At 43.1% G+C, this 7,715-nt stretch overlaps 1 long non-coding RNA gene across 1 annotated transcript; it reads right to left on the bottom strand.

The window, feature by feature from the left end:
- Nucleotides 1-330: 330 nt before the first annotated feature.
- LOC144179596 (uncharacterized) lies at nt 331-6,884 on the bottom strand. The gene is made up of 3 exons (XR_013324294.1): nt 6,597-6,884; nt 4,794-5,063; nt 331-1,909 (listed from the first exon to the last, which is right to left on the bottom strand). It is a non-coding gene; the product is annotated as an uncharacterized LOC144179596 (long non-coding RNA).
- Between the last annotated feature and the right edge of the window lie 831 nt (nt 6,885-7,715).

The raw sequence follows: 7,715 nt of genomic DNA, 5'->3' as shown, positions 1-7,715 counted from the left end.
TTAAAATAATCACAAACATTATAGCCACAAAATTAATTTTTACAAGTTGTAGACATTGCCCGTTACACCAGACATTGGACTACACTGTCAAGAGCTTTGACGTCTACAATGACGTCTACAAAGCAGGCTTATACTGGTAGAATGTTTCATACCATAATTACTGTGTGTTCAGAGCTCACGTGTGAAGTATGGATACTGCTGCTTCAGCAAGAACCGAGGATGAGCACCCTTCCTGGTTCTGAAAAAAAATAACAGAGGAAATGCCTTAAGCAGGATTCTGAAACGGGGTTGAATGAAACAAGAATGAACAAGAAATTCTTTCAAAACATGTAAAGCAATGCAAACAAATATTTATTTCAACTTATTTCTACAAAAGACCACCTCATGAAGACTGGTGGTGGGGTATTGGCTCAAAAAAAAAAGCAGAGAGCACTTATACAAATGCTACAGGGAGCTTTCGCAGCCAACAATTGTTTGAACACACCTAAACTAATCACTGTTCAACAAACTCATAAAAAATGTTTGAATGCATAAAAAACCAGTGGTAAACACAGGAAACAGTTAAAACAGAATTACGGCACAAGTTTGTCCCGTCGTTCTCTTCTGTGTCCTGGGTTTTCCTATGGTTTTTCATCCATTCAAACATGTACCAGCTAGCCCAGTCCAACGCCTTGGTATCATAAAAATATGGATAGTCAATCCTTACACAAAGTTGAAAAAAAAAGAAAGTATAAAGTAGGTGACAAAATTTAAACGACCGCAAATTGGTTGGCTTTTAATTTTAAATGATAATATTAAAAATAATGGCATGAATGAAAGTGAGCAGCACGCGAAGTACCTTGTTGCTAGCCCGACATTCCACTTTGAAGCAAAATGTCCGCTTTCAACACTACATAGGCTAAACATGCAATGAGGCATTCCTTTAGGCACACAAAATATACCATAATTGTTAAAAAAGCTAGGAATCAGTTGAAAAAACCTGACCACGACAAATTGGAATTAGTGACTAGATACAGTTTCAGAAATACACAGCGACATCATATAAAAATATATGGTTCCCATACAAAGATTGATCATAACAAAAATTCAGGACATTTATCAGACTGGCATCAATGTGCAAAGCAGCTTAATGAAGGAAGACGGTCTTCACTAAAAACATGTTAATATTGGGAGCTCATGTGCTTCCCTGCAAGTTGGGTGTGTAAACCCACTGACATCTTAACTAACCCGCCTGAATCATCACTTGATAGACATTGAGGAATTTTACGAATTGGTTTATTGTAGCCAGCTGTCTAGTTTATTTCCCTATTTTTCTTGGCATTTCGTGTCTAATTATAAATTTTGTGACTAGATAGCTTTTACTATGGTCATGCACTGGTGACAACGAATATTTGATTTTACTTTAAAAAAATTTCAGTTTTGTTTTATTGCTCACCAGCCAACGATCTGAAATATCAGAGGTGCTTAAAACGTATGTTGGCATTTCCTTCCTGCAGTGTAGTACAAATAATCATGACTTTTACCATAATTTGTTCACAAATCGTAATATGTGGAAAGTATTCAGCTTAATGAAAATGTCATTTCAGAAGCATGCACAATCAACAAGACCTCAATGACTCTCATGACGTGGTCCACTTGTTTCTGTCACAAATAACCTGAGTGCAGACACATTCCACCGAAGACGAAGGTAACATGCCCTCTTGGGTGATGAATATTTAAAAAGCCTTACGAGTAAATTTGCTGCTGAGCACGTGAAATTGTGGCATTAAAACAAAAGATCCCTCTGCGGCATCTTTCACTTGGAGGAGCGCTTGACCACAAACTTTGAGAAGCTGGAAAATGCTCCATGAACCGCTCCAGCCAGCAGAAACGATGCAGGACACAAGTTGGTAGGCGGACCGTTGGCATCCTGCGATTGTGAAGATATTTCTGTTTAGTAGATGCTCTTCTTTTTGTACCACTGTTTATTTCACCTTTAACAAGCAGCTGAACTCCTTAACGTTCGCATAATAAAATGCTGCAATGCGGAACAGTTAGCAGGGTTACCTCAATTTTGCTTTTCTACGAATTAACACAATGTAGGTAATCTGCACACAACTACAATCAAAGTACAATTTTCACCTACTTCACTGCTAACATTAGCGTTTGACTGCTCAAGCACAAATACAGGTTAGACATGTGAGCAATCTGCTAAACGTATCCCCACAAACTGAACAATCAGGCATCAGAAATCGGCAAGGAAGGAGGTGTCACGTTTAAATGGCACTTTTTTTGTTCAAAACATAAACAACACCTGGAAGCTTGAAGCGTGAGAGGGGGTCTTTCACGCTGACAATGTCAGAACATAGCTTGCTAGTGGGCACCTGCACGATGTGCACAATGTGTTTCTTGAAAATGCGTGCGAAAGTTTGATTGATGTGTAGGACGAGAATTGCAGCACGTTTAGACACAGGCCTTGTGGACGCTTCTGCCTGCTAATGTCAATGTGGATTCTTGCTAGTCGCCCTCTTCGCTTCTTTCTGAATATAATGCTTTAGGCATTATATTCAGGACAACGACTGCATCAAAACGTGCAGCAATTACCTACGTCCCACACATCGGTGAAACTCTCGCACACATTTTCAAGACACGCAGTGCATACATTGTGCATGTGCCCACTAGCAAGCTGCGTTCTGACATTGTCAGCGTGAGAGACCCCCTCTCACGCTCCAAGCTTCCGGGTATTCTTTATTAGATTCCATGCGCTGAATGCAAATCAGTGTACATTGGCGAAACGGGCAATCTGCACAGAAGATTAATGCAGCACTGGAACGAAGTGAACAAGGGCCATGCAAAAACAAGTCCCCTGGCAGAGCACCGTGAGAGGACGGGACACGTGGTCGACTGGAACAAGACAAAATTACTGACAACTGAGTGCAATCTATCTTCTCGATTACTGCTCGAGTCCCTCATTGTTCAGACGACGCCCAACATTATCAACATAATGGATGGCAATCTGCACCATATCTATGCAAACTCATTGCGCCGCGTAATGCCCAATATATAGCTTCGTTTTCCACGACACATGCTCACCGTGAACAAGCAACAAACCGTTAAATGGCTTTCTTGACTTGGTCAGTGACCTACGTTTCATCACTGCAATAATGCTTCTACCTGCCTACACGGCATTCCATCAAACACTGGACTACACCACATGAGCCATTGGCGTTCTTAACCTGCACCAGAGTATATAACCTTTCACTACTGCTATGAGATAGACCCATAAACGCACTTCAATATGGCCTTTATATTTAGCTCTTGGAAACATTATGTATAATTTTACCTTTAAGTTGCACCTGCTACAGCAGCTGGTACTATACCAAAAACATGAAAAAAAAAACGGTGGTTTAACACGCCAAAGCTACACTTGGGATATGGGGAGCACTGTAGGGGAAGGCTTCGCATTAATTTTGACCATCTGGGTATTTTTGTGCGCATCGAAATCTCCAAACACGGGCGTCTTTACGTGTTGCCTCCATCTGAAAAGCGGCTACACCAAGCGGTATCTAACCGACATTCGCCTCCACAGCACACCACCCTAGCCACGGCAGTGGGTTAAACATATGAAATAAAGCGAGTTTTGGAGTGCAAATGAAAATATTAATCACACGTCTTATTTTCCCAATCGATGTACCTTTTGAAATCCACCATGCAATCCCCCCTCCCCTACCGGCCTACCAAAACACCTTTGTCTCAAGAGGTAATCAGGCTGTTGTTAATGAAGTAAGTATTTACAATCCGAGACTTGCCACCGTTAAAGTCATGCACTTTGTTTTAGAGATAAGCGACATTAGCCATTTGCAGCACCAGGAGTTAATTGTGCTAAGATCAGATTGAAAGCATTGACGGTAGTAGTTGAAAGAAATTGTGTGATAAATTACAACATCATCTGCAAATAGACTTACATGGGAGGATATGCAACATGGAAGATAGACCAAGCAACCTGCCTGGGGGGACAACAAAGTGGCACGAGCAAAAGAAGTATATAGTTATTAGAAGTAAACTGCATTTGAGAAGAATGAAAATCTTTTGCTCAAGTGAGGACATTAGGGTGAAGTTTGAGAAGTAGTCTGTGGTGTGCAATGCGATTGAATGCTTTAGAAAAATCGAGAAAAACTACCGCAGTTTGTAAGCCTGTGTCAATGGATCAATGTAGATCGTGAACAAATCCTGAAAGTTGTGTTTCTCAAGTAACCCTTGTGAAAACCGTGGTGATACTCGAATGTGATATTGTGATTTTATAAATAATTAGCGACCTGAGAGTGGATGAAATGTTTCCTGACCTTGCATATGGTGCTTGGTAGGGAAATTTAATGGTGAAGTACCGTCTCCTGATTTAAAGACTGGTGCTACCTCGACTATCTTCCAACCATTGAGATTAGTGCCTGTCATGAGAGACTGCGAAAAAAGCGCTGTCAGAATTCTACAGACTGCGGGATGTACTTTTCGGTATAGTATGATTATTACCAGTATGATCTGAAGTAGACCAGTTTGTATTGCAAGTTTAAAACCATATCGAAAGATCCTAAATGTTTGCTTGGCTTGATTACATAAGAATACTTGCTTCAAAGTCAGTTCAATTTCTCTTCTTGCCCTTTAGTCGTCAGCCCCAGATTCTCTTCAATATCTCTGCTAAGCAATGACACGCTCCATACGCACAGCACTGCTTCATGAAAATGTTTCAAATAATCAGAGGCCACAGCACTGCTAACAGGTATACATCATGGCAAGTTCCACAACATGCAATAACTAACCTGAAAATACATAATCGGTGGGTGCACCGATATGGCAGCAGTGCCTGGACCGATGTGTCGAGCAAATGCGCTGACTTCTGAACGGGTGGTCCAAGCGGCCAGATGATGGATGAATGACCATTCCTGGCGGCAAAGCGTACGAAGCACCAACGAAAGGCCAGGCAGTACTTGGGTACAGCAGGTGCAGTGTCGGTTGGCCAAGGGAGGCCCTGGCAAAGCCTTTGAAACTGGACTGGAAGGCAGCTGACCCAGGACAGCCAGCAGCAGCACCTGCAGGTGCATAATCTGTGAGTGTGCTGACACTTGTTGAAATACAAGAAGAGCACACACAAAGCACGAATGCTTACATCAAGTAGATTTTTAATCGTTTAAAGACAGTAACCTCCAAGGCACTAATAAGAGCATTCCCGGAACACCCCAAGTGAAATTTAGGTCACAGTAAGAATGTATTTATTAGACCCGCAGGTACTGTCAGTGGGGTATGCATGATATATGCAAAGCTAGCTACTGAGCTAATTTGCATGGAACGCATGCTAGCAGCTCATCTGTATCCCTTGCTTTCAATCGGAACTGGTGTGTGATAGTTGAGGCTCCTCCATTTCAATGTCTGACTTGTATCTGCACGTTCAATTCTCCAATATAAATCGAGTTGAGTGAGTGCCTACAGCTTTTTTGTTAGTCTCTGTATGGCCTGCGGTTTTGCGAAAATGAGAACTTGCGAATTGGCTCAATTTTCTGCACTCATTTAAACAATACATATGCCTCTGATATCAAGCCCCAGACTTCACGAGAGCTACTCTGACAGAATCGGCAGGCGCCTCGTAGGCGTTGTGAAATCTCCCCCACTACCCCGAGACTATGCTAACTCCCTGCGAGGCCACATGCGCGCATTTCACCTTCAATTTGCACGTATGTGAATTCTATACCTCTATGAACTCTCAGACGGGCGTCGTCATATTCGTGCCGGACTCGTGAAACTCGGCAACGTAAATTACCGCACTCGCTCGCTGGCACGCGGCCCGAACTCTCTCACCGTTTCCGGCCCTTGCATACTATTTTCTCCACCTTGCACTTTGTAAATTCTCATGTTTAACTACACCTCGTGCGCCCTCATCTCTTGCCTGCTTTTCTTCCAGCACAACTCCGTCAGCACCCGGTCGACGCGTACGCTGTCGGGGCGCGTTGGCGAGCGAGTACGGCAATTTCGCTGTTGTCGAGCTTCACGAGAACAGCACACATATCGCGGCCCGAAGACCGCGAGGCGTACGGTCGCCGGTCTCGCGAGCGCAATAGCTGCGAAGCGCACTGCACGGAATTAGTGAAGGGGGGGGGGGGGAGAGATTTCACAACACCTACGAGACGCCAGCCATTGAATCACGTGTACGCGTTTTCACATGCTCTTCCAGGGAACCTCCTGTTCATGTTATTTCTTGGTATACCGCGGGTATTCACGAGGGAGGACTAATCACAGCGTTGTGCCACTCACGCGAAATTGCGACTGCGATCTGCAACCGCAAAGGCACTGTTTGAGAGACACATAAACAAACGCCCCGGTGTTAAAGAGCCTTGCGTGATGTGAAATTATTAGCAGCCGTGTACCATAGCGCGAGCATCGTAGCCACGGTCTAGCTTCAGCGTAAATTGATGCTGACTTCTGCGGAAACGGTGGACTGGGCGCCAAACAAGTATACTAACTCACGTAGGCTCTCAGAGCAAACGAGATGGGGGTCTAGCGAATTACTGACCCATAAACACCAGAACTCATTCCAACCAAATACAGAATAATAAAAAATGCGTACTTACCCGAGCAAAAACGATGTTTCCAACGTAAAATTCTCCTTCACTGTCGTCTTCATCTCGCGGACACACGAACACGCTTTGTTCTGATGCAATGTCATCCACTTTTGACGCGCAGTATTTTATCCGGCGATGATCGTTCTTCCGGGGTCCCCATGTTCAACACACGCGTAGGTTAGAAGGGTAGACATCACCCATAAAGCTTCTATAACTATGATTTAAGCTTGAAATAGATAAAACAGATTAAATCACGCCACCAACCACTCGGCACAAAACGCTATGAAAAAACACACACAAAAGTGAAAGATAGTTGCCAGACTTCAAATGCAGCACCTCTAAGTTTGACGAAAATTGTGTTACTACTGTAATGTTGGTAATTATCTTTCTGCTTTCAAAGTCTGAAATGTGTTTATAACTTAAATTTAAGGTTTTTAAACACAAAAAGTGAATACACATAAAGTAATTGACATATATACTGATATTGTAAAGACGTTTGTTTTGGTTTTGTTTTCACGGCGGGCTTCTCAAGAGAGAACGTGTGAGAAAACGAGCTACTTTGGGTTTAGGAAGAGAGCGGTAAATGTCGGCGTGATAGAAAGCAAGGAACAGGTGCTTACCCTGGTCGTTAAAAAAGGAGCTAATGAAACCCTCACGTAAAAAAAACAAAAACAAAGAAAAAAAAAACACGTTCGACGAGGAATCGAACCATTGACCTATAAAACAGTAAACGGACGCGTTAACAAACAGCTATGTCGGCGGGAGTGATCAAGGCGCCTAAAACAACTCTATACTTACGTAAGTTGTCAACGAATATTGTTGCTTGTGTCTAGTCATCGCCTCCTTTACCGATGGTCTAGTTTATGCTGCATTTTTGAAATTCTGGCTGTCCTAACGCTTGTTTCTCACGCACCGATCTTGCAGACGAGGCCGCATTGCTAGCGCTGCAAGCGATTGAGCCAAAGCTCCATTATTTGACTCAAGCAAAGCTATCGCAGTCAACCCGACCTTTTCTGCGCAAGCCACGGCAGCCACGAAATAAATGGAATGTGCCGTTAGAATTATGGCGTTGATAACGCTTGTTTGACCGGCACCGTCTTGCAGACAAGCAACGTCGCTCTAATACTA

The sequence above is a fragment of the Haemaphysalis longicornis genome, unplaced genomic scaffold, assembly GCF_048455015.1.
Source record: "Haemaphysalis longicornis isolate Haplotype H1 unplaced genomic scaffold, Haemaphysalis longicornis Haplotype H1 scaffold_4, whole genome shotgun sequence".
Taxonomy (NCBI): Eukaryota; Metazoa; Arthropoda; class Arachnida; order Ixodida; family Ixodidae; genus Haemaphysalis; species Haemaphysalis longicornis.
This window is presented reverse-complemented; position numbering and strand designations above follow the sequence as displayed.